Raw genomic sequence first — 13,086 nt, 5'->3', positions numbered from 1 at the left:
TCTATTGACCCCTAGACTACTTCGTCTATCTCGTCTTTACTATTATATTGCTACTACGCGATCTAGACTAGCCTCTTAGAGTTATCGAGGTACGCCTAGATATTAGCCTAGTAGGCCTTTCCCTAGTTTAGCTTAGGGGTTCTCGCTAGTATACGTTGTATCTATATCGTAATAGAGGTTCTAACTAGTATATAGTCTAACGACGCCTCGAGTTTATATTCGATCCTATAGTAGGTTACCGTATAGTAGTAGCTATCTAAGATCTAGGAGAGGTCGATCGTGCCTTAGAGTCCCCCTCTCTTCTAGGTACCTAGGTCCTTCGGGGTATTAAGGGCAATTACGTTACTCGCTATAAAGTCGAGTACTTCGTCGGCTATAGGGAGCGGCTATATAAGGCTTTCGGTCGACGACGAGAATCACCTGTACGTGGTGTCGGCTACGAACCTCTCGTCTAGCTACGAGAGAGCCAAGTATTCTCACGCTGGAGCGTCGTGGGCGCGACGGGCGCGTAGCGTAGGCGAAGCCGCGGCGAACAGAGGACTACCAGCAAAACGGGTATGAAAACCATCCGACGAGCGTGTACTCGTGTCGGGAGCGAGTCCCTCTTCTTTCTACGTGTAAGAAGGGCGCGGAACCGTGGCCTATACGCTCGACAGGACACCTCTGGTATGAGTGCAGAATTTTCACCTCCGGAGACCGCAAACCGAGCGGGCTAAGCGACGAACATTGGACGAGCGGACTACAGAACAACAACTGAGCGGACTATGCAACGGCGTCGAGCGGACTACGAAACAATCTGGTGTTTGCCAGCGGGCAATGCGGTGGGTAGGTGGACACGCGACGAAGCCTGTAAGGGCCTGTTGAACACCCGGTATGGGAACGAGGGTTTTGCCTGAGGCACTGCCTGTCCCGCTACACAACGCACCTAGTCTGACATGGTAGATTGCGACGAGGAAAAGACGATAGCCTAAGCAAGGAAAAGACGGCTGTTAGGACGGGGAAAAGACGTACAATGCAAGTGGATTAGTTCTGTGATCGGGGAGGATCGAGGGCAGGGTGATAAGGAACTTCATATTGGTTAGTAGGTGGAAACGCAAGGAGTACGCTGCCCGGCGTGGTGTGTGCCCCGAGCAAACCTGCGAGGCATGGACGGCCGCTTTCTAGAGATAGGCTGCGATAACGCGAAGGGCGTCAAAACCTGGGGCGTGGTGTACACTGGCAGCGACGGCTGACACTGTCTGTACAGCCCGAGAGGACGGATGCGCATGTCGGTCAATAGAGAGCACTAAAGGGCTTAGGCCTATGGAGGTGGATATTGGCTTAAGGAGCAAACAGGGAGGGAGGGCGTAGAGGGAAGCTTTTGCTCCGGGCTAACCTCTCGAAACGAGGCTACACGGTGGTGCTAGATGAGTGGGAAAGCGCGGTTAAGACTTGTCACCTTATCTCGTAGCTAGCTTGCTAAATACGATTCCTTCCTTGCCAAACGACGCTAGGGGTGAAGGCGATAGAGGAGCCAGCAAACGAACCACGCCGTAACTGGAAGAAGGCACGCTGGGACGACATAAGAGGCTTCCTAATAGCGAACCTACCACAGCATAGAGAACTCGAGACGACAGCTCAGCTAGATCAAGCAGCGGAACAGATTACCTCGGTCATATGGCAAGCAGCGGAACAATACACGCCGTTACTCCGGCCCTCAACGCAGCAGAAGGCCTTCTGGACCCCTGAATGCTCTACGAAGGTAAGGGAGGCTAGAAGGGCAAGGCGACAGTGGACGAAGGAGCACACCCAAGAGACGTGGGAGCAATACTGCCACGCGACACAAGAGAAGAAGGCACAGATAAGACGCGATAAGCTGCAGGACTGGAGAGCGACGATCGGGCTCGTTACAGAAAACCCGGAACAGATGTGGAGACTTGCTAAATGGGCACGACTACCTGAAGAGCAACAAGCCCCTCACTTCCCCCCAATCGTAGACCGCGAAGGGATTGCCCAGGCTACGCCCCGGGGCAAGGCAAAAGCGTTAGCCGACCATTTCTTTTCGACGCAAGTAGAGGCAGACCTTACGGACATCGACCCGAGCACATACCCGGAACCCCTGGACATGGATTGGGCGGTTAGCCCTAACACAGTAACAGGAGTCATAAGTAAGCTAAAGGGACGAAAAGCCCCAGGCCCAGACAGGATACCAAACGTACTGCTAAAAGAGTGTAGAGAAGAGATCGCGCCGAGCCTTGCAAACCTATTTACCGCGTGCCTACGGCTAGGGTATCACCCGAAGCCGTACAGAGAGTCTATGACAGTAGTGCTACGCAAGCCACAGAAGGAAGACTATACTCAGCCCAAGTCGTACAGACCAATAGCACTTCTAAATACGATAGGGAAGGTCCTAGAAAAGATAGTAGCCCAGAGACTTACGCAGCTTGCCGAGGACAACCACGTACTCCCAGCAACACAGATGGGGGGAAGAAGCCAGCGATCGACACTAACAGCAATGGAGCTAATTACGGAGCAAATCCAGACCCTCTGGCACTACGGCAGGAACCGAGCGGCGTCCTTACTATCCCTCGACATCGCAGGGGCCTTCGACAACGTCTCACACCAAAGGCTAATACATATCCTACAGCAGAAAGGCATCCCCCAGTGGGCAACGTCGTTCGTCTTCTCCTTTCTCCAGGAACGGACGACATACCTAGTCCTAGGAAGGTACACGTCCGACCCGGTGAAGGCAGAGACTGGAATACCTCAGGGATCTACTCTCTCCCCTATCCTGTTTCTAATATTTATGTCGGATCTAATCCCCCTACTCACCTCTCCGCAAACCTCAGCATCGGGGTTCGTAGACGATACAAACATCCTAGCCTGGTCAGACTCGACAGAAGAGAACTGTCGCCTCCTTGAAGATAGGCACAAGAAATGCGAGGAGTGGGCAAAGAAGCATGGTGCCCGGTTCGCCCCTGAAAAGTACCAACTTATACACTTCAGTAAAGCGAGAACACACCATAATATGAAGGCGGCGGTAAGAATCCAAGGCTACGAGACCAAGCCATCAGCGGAGCTACGAGTACTAGGGATCTGGCTCGACCCGAAGCTAAGCTGGAATGTACAGATTAAGAAAGCCCAGAGTCGAGCGCAAGTCAATGAAGCCTCGATAAAGAGGCTTACGGCATCTACATGGGGAGCAACATTCGACAAGGCAAGAGTAATGTATAAGGCGATCGTCAGACCAGCTATGTTGTACGGGGCACAGATTTGGGGAACAGGAGGCGCAGGCAAGCCGATCCCGAAACGGATAGAGCAACCCCTAAACAGGACACAGGCAGGCAACCTACGTAGGGTACTAGGCGCATACAAGACAACGTCAACAAGCACGGTAGAAATGGAGACAGGAATACCACCAATCGGCCAGTACATCCGGGGAATGAGAATTCAATACGCGGCAAAGACGACAGGTTACCTAGCACAAACTACGATCCAGGAGGCAAAGAATAAGATAGAAAGCCGCTACCGGAGAGGGGCAGGATATAGGACAAGCCAAAAAGAGGATGACCTTACGACCTTTACGGCCGTACAGACAAGCACCGAATGGCTAGCACGAAAGGAGGAGGAGCGTAGGACTCGCCAGGCCGGCGGGAGCAAGGCTAAGACCCAAAACCTAGCGGAACAGATAGCGAGCTGCCTATGGGAGCAGGACTGGAAAAGGAAGCCCCCTAAGACAACAGGCCCGATAGCGCTCCGAGCCTTCCAGAGACACAATTACCAGCTATATAGGGACCTGACAAGGGCCGAAGCAAGCATAGCGATCCAAATCAGGTCCGAACACATTGGATTAAGGGCCTACCTGTTCAGAAGACGCGCACTAGACATATATAGCCCAGCCTGCCAGTGTGGCTACCCATCGCAAAACCCAGAACATATGCTACTACGATGCCCGCAGTGGGCGAGAGGCAGGGGAAATTGGAGGCACCAAGCGGGAAGGAGAGACTACAAGTCAATTATTAGGGACAAAGGCAACATTCGCCGAATCTCTCGGTGGATACTACAGCAGGGATACCTCCAGCAGTTTAGCCTCGCGAGCGAGACGGAGGAGTGGATAGACAAGAGGCGGAAGCGAGGGGGGTTGCAGATAGGGTAGTCATCAGGGCAGGCCCATGACACTAGCGTACCCCTAACAAGGGAAATTTAAGACGACAACGAGGAGGAAAAGACAGGCGGGAAGGAGGAGGGGTTTTCACCAACACGGTTTCCCCTCTATATATACAAAAACAAGATAGCATAGCTGCATAGGCCAAAGGGCACTACAACAGCTTAATGAAATATCTATCTATCTATCTATATAAGGCTTTCCTAGGAAGGGTAGTGTATATTAAAGTGTCCTACTACGATGTGGTACCCTTGTCTCTTAAGCGTACTATCTAGGTATCTATAGACCCCTAGGTCGCGGCTAGACCTTAAGGCTAGCAGTTATATATATAGGTTGTATATCTAGGTACTACCTACGTAGAGGGAGGTAATATCGCCCCCGCCTTCTTCGTCTACGTAGTACACTACCTCCTAGTCGGATTCTAGTATGTCCTTACTAATATAGAAGCACGTACGGGGTCTACCGTCGCCTCGTAGGCATGTCGTATAGCCTAGTGACTTATAGGTCGTTAGTCTCTTATAGTACGGGTTAATCTATAGCTCCTAGATTATAAGGACGTAGTAGACGCGCGGGTCCGCCTCGTATAGGAAATGGTTCTAGACTATATCCTTGCTATAGTTGACGTTATACTAGATAATACTAAGCGTATCGAGGCTAGTTATCGGTATTAACAATTATTTCCTCTATATCGTCCTATGTCCTACTGCCCTATACGTCCTAGTCTACGCCTATTAGCTATGTACTAAAGGGGAGCCGGGCCTAGTTAGATTCCCTCGCCGTAGCTAGTAGAGCACGTGGCCTCCCGTACGCCCTAGGTTACGTATCCTTTATATCGTTCTCGGCCCTAGGGCGCTTATACCCGACCGCCGCTAGTTAGTTCCGGTATAGGCTAGCCTTACGGTCGCCGTAGAATCTTAGGGCGACGGTTCTATTTGTGATTGCCTTGTTTTTCGCTAGTTTCCGCTATAGGCATTCCGTACTATACGATAGGTAGTACCCCGGACAGTTCGCGTACCGTCTCGTAGTCGATATATAGTCCCTAGACATATAGTCTCCTATATAGTTCGAGTAGGCCTACTTATTTATACACGTATAGGTTTGGTGTCGATACTGTTAGTATTTAAAGTATTAGAGGACACGAAAGGATAAGGAGTACTTTTCTACTATCTTAAGGCTATATTACTAGACTAGGCCTTATTCTATCGCTAGATCCGCCGCTTTCGCGTCTTATAGCTATACTATTAGCGCCGAGGCCTTCTTACCTTCTAGCCATTTCCTATAGAGCTAAGTCGCCTTCTAGATTAGAGAGTTAAGAGTGACCGGGTTGTCCTCTTAGAAAGCGCGTAGGTGACCCTAGTTAGTTAGGTCAAACTCCTTAGGTATATCGTGGACTAGGATCGTAAATTGTTTCGTTAAGACCTTCGCTAATACCGTAACCTTAGATGCCTACTATAGCTATACCTCTAGGTGCCTCCTAGTAGTAGTAGAGCTAGTATAGATCTATAGAGTACCGTTAGACTATTAGTTCACTACGACCACCCCTAGTTAGTTAATTCGTTAGGCGAGCTCCTTGTTCGACAGCTTCGTAACTTCGGCCTAGTCTTCCTTTACTACAATACGGATCGTAACTATATCGTGCGTTAGGCGGGGGCCTAGTATCGATACCGCGACCGATGCCTAGCTATAGGGGTGTTGATTCCGGGTGGCCTTACTAATCGCCTAGGACGTCGTCCTTATTTCTTATTACCCTCGGTAATACGACAGTATAAGCGCCGTACGTAGCTAAGTGATTATTACCTATAGAGACCGGTAAGGGAGCTAATCGTTAGTTTCTATACTTTTTACGTCCTCTATAAGTTACTACTAGTTGTCTTAGGGGGGCTTCGCCTATAGGGCCGTAGGCGCCGTTAGTGCCGTAGCCTAGGCTACTATTGCCTAGGAGTTGCCTAATGTAGCTAGGCACCTCCGCGGCGTTTAGAGCTAAAGAAACAGGGTGAGGAGAGCTTTAAGCTATCTAGATTAAATAAGGTAGAACTCCCTTAGTCCTAGGGGTAGTGGCCTACTTTATATATTGTTAGAATGGCCTTAATAAGAGCTTTCGAATATGTCTTGTTTTGGCGTAGAGATCGATAAAAAAAGCTCCTACGGTATTATCGTAGCCTTTAATAAGCTTCGTATTACCGAGGGGCATAAATAGCTAATAGCGTTCGCTACGCGGTACGGAGTATACGAATGTAAAGTCTTACCGTTTAGTCTATATAACGGCCCGGCATCGTTTCAGTTATATATTAATAGTGTACTATAGGAACACCTTAACGACTTCGTATTAGTATACCTAGATAATATGCTAATTTTTAGCGATATACTCGAAGAGTATATCGAGTACGTAACGAAGGTTTAAATAAAACTACGCGATACTAGGTTAACCGTAGATATTAACAAATACGAATTCTATTAGTAGAGAGTCAAATACCTAGGCCTAATTATTACGCTAGAAGGTATTGAAATAGACCCCGATAAGCTAGAATATATCTAAAGCTAGGAGGCTCTAACTAACCTAAAGGATATATAAGCGTTCCTAGGCTTCGTCAACTTCTATAGACGGTTTATCGAAGCGTTCTCGCGACTTATATCGCCGCTAACCAACTTGACCAAGTCCGATAGCCCTAGTAACTATAAGAACAGAAGAATCGATTAGACACTAGAGTACTAGAAGGCGTTTAACGTATTGAAGGTAGTATTTAGCAAAGCGGGCATATTAGTATATTACGTACCGGGGAGATAGATAGTCGTTAAGACGGACTCCTCGGATTTCGCTAATACCGGCGTCCTCTCCTAATATAACGAAGAAGGCGTCCTACACCCGGTAGCGTTTTACTCTAAGAAGTTAAGTCTATAAGAGTATAACTATAAGATCTACGACAAGGAGCTATTAGCTATTATTAAGGCGTTTGAAGAGTAGAGGCCTAAATTAGCCTACGAAGTAGATAATAATACTATCGAACCGGTTAAAGTGTTTATAGATTATAAGAACCTAGAGTACTTTATAACGACGAAGTAGCTTAATCGACGTTAGGCGAGGTAGGCTAAGTTCCTCTCTTAGTTCAACTTCTATATCGTCTATAGGCCCGGTATTTAAGGTATAAAGCTAGATAGTCTAACGAGACGTAGCTAGGACCTTCCGTAGGGGGTAGACAATCCGCGTAATTAGTATTAGTACTAGACGTTACTACCGCCTAAGCGATTCCTTAAGATCGACTCTATACGCGTAACCGTAGAAGTTATTACTAAAGAGACGGAAACTCCGCTAAACCTAGAAGCAATAGAATTCATACTAGCCGAAGCCGCTATACCGGTAGAAGCTACTACCGTATCGAAGCCTATAATAGAGGCTAATTACGAGGCTAAACTCGAGTATCGAATAGTAATAGCGTACGCCGTAGACTAGGAGCTTAAGGTAGTAATTAAGATGCTATAGAAAGGTAACGTAATCCCGCTACTTCTTTAAAAGGCGAAGGTGCACCTAGTATACTATAAGGTAGAAGGAGACATACCCTACGTCCGTAATTAGTACGGCGACTAGAGCTTATAGGTACCGAATAACTAGAAGCTACGGACTCGAATAGTAAAGATAAACTACGACGTACTAGTAGTAGGCTATCCTAGTAGAGCCCGTATATATAAGCTCGTAGTACGTGAGTTTTACTAGCCTAGCTTAGTAAGATTAGTACGTAGATATACCGTAAATTACCGAGTATACCGTACGACGAAATCTCTATATACCTAACTACCTAGATTATTATATCTACTTTCTATAGTAGAACGACCTTAGCGCTATATATTAGTCGACTTTATAGTAGACTTACTAGATAGCGAACTCGACGGTATGACTTATAACAACATTATAACCGTTACGGACCGCCTAACGAAAGAAGTAGAACTTATTCCTATTAGAGCTATAACGGCGAAGAATATAGCGCGCCTATTCTTAAAGTACGTATTTAGTCGACGTAGGCTCCCGGATACGATTACCTCTAATAGAGGAAAACAGTTTATCGTAACTTTCTAGAAGTAGTTATATAGATAGATAGATTTGTCATTCCCCTATTCTAGGACCCTATCCGGCCTATATAGGTATATATCTATTGTTATGTATAAAGGGAAACCCGAATAGGTGAAAACCCTTCCCGCCCCCGACTACTCCTTATCTAGTTTAGCTTTCCCTCTGAACGTACGTAGTCTATGTCACTACCCCGTTAGCCCCCGCTCCTAGCCGGTCTCGTCGCGCTACGTCGTATCCTCTCTTCCTATACTATTCCTACTAGGCGGTACTGTTCTAGCTAGCCCTTCTCTAGTATCTAGTTCGTAATACGCCGTAGGTCCTTAGCGTTGTTAAGAAGTGCCCTAATCGTCCGGTTCCTCGCCTTTACTATCTACTCCCCCCTTCCTAGCGACTACCTCGGATAGACGAGGAGTACGTGCCGTACGTTCTAGGAGCGATAGCCGTAGGGGCAGCTAGTATTCGTGTATCCTAGAACCTTCCTCTATAATAGGTACCCCTAGAGGCCGATGTGTTCGCTTCGTAGTTAGGTTGCTATACTACTCTATGCCCTCGTAAGGCGGTAGTAGATAAGCTTCGGGGGGTGCTTGACCGCGGATTTTGTAGCTAACTATTCCTTAGGTTGTCCCGCTAGCTAAGGGCGTCTACTATACCCTATAACCTAGTTGTTCTACCTCTCTTTCTATAGTTACTCTATAAACGATTTCTTACCTTCCTATTATATTACTAGCTATTCGTCCCTTGCCCGGTAGTTCGGCTCGTTTCCGGGTCGAATGCCCCTATACGCTAGTACTAATTCGCGGGCCCTTACGACTGTACTAGCGATGACCTTCTATACTAGGTACTGTGCCGACTTGCCTAATAAGGAAGGAATCGTATTTAGTAAGCTAGCTACGAGATAAGGTAACAAGTCTTAACCGCGCTTTCCTACTTATCTAGTACTACCGTATAGCCTCGTTTCGAGAGGTTAGCCCGGAGCAAAAGCTTCCCTCTACGCCCTCCCTCCCTATTTGCTCCTTAAGCCAATATCCACCTCTATAGGCCTAAGCCCTTTAGTGCTCTCTATTGACCGATATACGCATCCGTCCTCTCGGGCTATATAGATAGTGTTAGCCGTCGCTACTAGTATATACTACGCCCTAGGTTTTGACGCCCTTCGCGTTACCGTAGCCTATCTCTAGAAAGCGGCCGTCTATACCTCGTAGGTTTGCTCGGGGCACACACTACGCCGGGTAGCGTACTCCTTACGTTTCTACCTACTAACTAATATGAAGTTCCTTATTACCCTGCCCTCGATCCTCCCCGATTATAGAACTAATCCACTTGCATTATACGTCTTTTCCCCGTCCTAATAGCCGTCTTTTCCTTACTTAGGCTATCGTCTTTTCCTCGTCGTAATCTACTATATTAGACTAGGTACGTTATGTAGCGGGACAGGTAGTACCTTAGGCAAAACCCTCGTTCCTATACCGGGTGTTTAATAGGCCCTTATAGGCTTCGTCGCGTGTCTACCTACCTACCGTATTGCCCGCTAGCAAACACTAGATTGTTTCGTAGTCCGCTCGACGCCGTTATATAGTCCGCTTAGTTGTTGTTCTATAGTCCGCTCGTCTAATGTTCGTCGCTTAGCCCGCTCGGTTTACGGTCTCCGGAGGTAAAAATTCTACACTTATACTAGAGGTGTCCTATCGAGCGTATAGGCCACGGTTCCGCGCCCTTCTTATACGTAGAAAGAAGAGGGACTCGCTCCCGACACGAGTATACGCTCGTCGGATAGTTTTTATACCCGTTTTACTAGTAGTCCTCTATTCGCCGCGGCTTCGCCTACGCTACGCGCCCGTCGCGCCTACGACGCTCTAGCGTAAGAATACTTAGCTCTCTCGTAGCTAGACGAGAGGTTCGTAGCCGACACTACGTATAGGTGATTCTCGTCGTCGACCGAAGTAGTTATATAAGATACTACGGATTTAACGTAAGCTAAGTTCATTATATTACCCCGAGACGGACGGTTAGTCTAAGCGTACTAATTAGAATATAGAATAGTACTTACGCGCCTACCTTAATAAGGTATAGAGCGACTAGGCTAAATAGCTATACCTAGCTTAGTTTACTATTAATAACTACGTATTAGAGACTACCGGTATCTTACCTTTCTACGTAAACCTTAGATATAACCCCGAGTTTACGGAACGTATCGACTTATAGGTAGGCGGGGATCGCCGCTAGATAACGACTCTTTAGCGACTCGATAGCAAATCCGCCGAAGTATTCGCCCGACGCCTTTACGAGCTACGCGCGCCCTTATATAGAAGGAAGATTAAGAACGGCTAGCTAATTAAGTTACTAGTATATAATATCCGTAATATAAGAGGATATTTCTAGGTATATATATAGATATAGGCTAATAGTATATAGAATAGGGTTAAGATAGAGTACGGAGAAGTCAAGTATAGAATACCGGTATACTATATATATACCTAGTAAGCTATAGAAGGAGGACTATACTCAGCCCAAGTCGTATAGACTAATCGCACTTCTAAATACGATAGGGAAGGTCCTAGAAAAGATAGTAGCCTAGAGACTTACGTAGCTAGCCGAGGACAACCACGTACTCCTAGTAATATAGATAGGGGGAAGAAGCTAGCGATCGACACTAATAGTAATAGAGCTAATTACGGAGCAAATTCAGACCCTCTAGTACTACGGTAGGAACCGAGCAGCGTCCTTACTATCCCTCGACATCGTAGGAGCCTTCGACAACGTCTTATACTAAAGGCTAATATATATCCTATAGTAGAAAGGCATCCCCTAGTAGGTAACGACGTTCGTCTACTCCTTTCTCTAGGAACGGACGACATACCTAGTCCTAGGAAGGTATACGTCCGACCCGGTAAAGGCAGAGACTAGAATACCTTAGGGATCTACTCTCTCCCCTATCCTATTTCTAATATTTATGTCTGATCTAATCCCCCTACTTACCTCTCCGTAAACCTTAGTACCGGGGTTCGTAGACGATATAAACATCCTAGCCTAGTCAGACTCGATAGAAGAGAACTGTCGCCTCCTCGAAGATAGGTACAAGAAATGCGAGGAGTAGGCAAAGAAGTATAGTGCCTAGTTCGCCCCTAAAAAGTACTAACTTATATACTTTAGTAAAGCGAGAATACACTATAATATAAAGGCGGCGGTAAGAATCTAAGGCTACGAGACAAAGCTATTAGCGGAGCTACGAGTACTAGGGATCTAGCTCGACCCGAAGCTAAGCTAGAATATATAGGTTAAGAAAGCCTAGAGTTGAGTACAAGTTAACGAAGCCTCGATAAAGAGACTTACGGCATCTATATAGGGAGTAACATTCGACAAGGCAAGAGTAATGTATAAGGCGATCGTTAGACTAGCTATACTATACGGGGCACAGATTTAGGGAACAGGAGGCGTAGGTAAGCCGATCCCGAAACGGATAGAGTAACCCCTAAACAGGACATAGGTAGGTAACCTACATAGGGTACTAGGCGTATATAAGATAACGTTAATAAGCACGGTAGAAATGGAGATAGGAACACTACTAATCGGCTAGTATATCCGGGGAATAAGAATTTAATACGCGGTAAGGACGATAGGTTACCTAGTATAAACTACGATCTAGGAGGCAAAGAATAAGATAGAAAGCCACTACCGGAGAGGGGCCGGACATAGGACAAGCCAAAAAGAGGATGACCTTACTACCTTTACGGCTATATAGATAAGCACCGAATAGCTAGCACAAAAAGACGAGGAGCGTAGGACTCGCTAGGCCGGCGGGAGCAAGGCTAAGACCTAAAGCCTAGCGGAATAGATAGCGAGCTACCTATAGGAGTAGGACTAGAAAAGGAAGCCCCCTAAGACAATAGGCCCGATAGCGCTCCGAGCCTTCTAGAGACACAATTACTAGCTATATAGGGACCTAATAAGGGCCGAGGCAAGCATAGCGATCCAAATTAGGTCCAAACATATTAGGTTAAGGGCCTACCTATTTAGAAGACGCGTACTAGACATCTATAGCCTAGCCTACTAGTGTAGCTACCTATCGCAAAACCTAGAACATATACTACTACGATACCCGTAGTAGGCGAGAGGTAGGGGAAATTAGAGGTACTAAGCGGGAAGGAGAGACTATAAGTCAATTATTAGGGACAAAGGCAACATTCGCCGAATCTCTCGGTAGATACTATAGTAGGGATACCTCTAGCAGTTTAGCCTCGCTAGCGAGACGGAGGAGTAGATAGATAAGAGGCGGAAGCTAGGGGGTAGTAGATAGGGTAGTTATTAGGGCAGGCCTATAACACTAGCGTACCCCTAATAAGGGAAAATTAAGACAATAACTAGGAGGAAAAGACAGGCGGGAAGGAGGAGGGGTTTTCACTAACACGGTTTCCCCTCTATATATACGAAAACAAGATAGTATAGCTATATAGGCCAAAGGGCACTACAACAGCTTAATGAAATATCTATCTATATATATACCTAGTTCTATACCTAATCTAATAGCTTTATAGGACCGCTAGACTTTATAGAAATTCAAGAACTAGAAGGAGTAGGATAATAATATCCTAGAAGAGCTTAGGTATAGCTATAGGTATAGGTAAAGAGTATAGGCTTAGAATACTAACTTAGGATAAAGGGAGCATAAGCTAGGACGTATATACAATATAAATCGAGTCTATAGCTATATATATACCTATACTAATACGTAGTAGACTACTAGTCGCGAGAGTAGAGTTCTTATAAACTATTCAAGAACTAAGATATATTTACCGCTCTACCTACGTCTATATCTATACTAATACCTATTAGTACTAAACTAGAGTAGCTAAAGGTACTAAGTCTAGCAGTCGTTATATTA

This window comes from Fulvia fulva, chromosome 1 (genome assembly GCF_020509005.1).
Source record: "Fulvia fulva chromosome 1, complete sequence".
Classification (NCBI taxonomy): Eukaryota; Fungi; Ascomycota; class Dothideomycetes; order Mycosphaerellales; family Mycosphaerellaceae; genus Fulvia; species Fulvia fulva.
Note: the sequence above shows the minus strand (reverse complement) of the source record.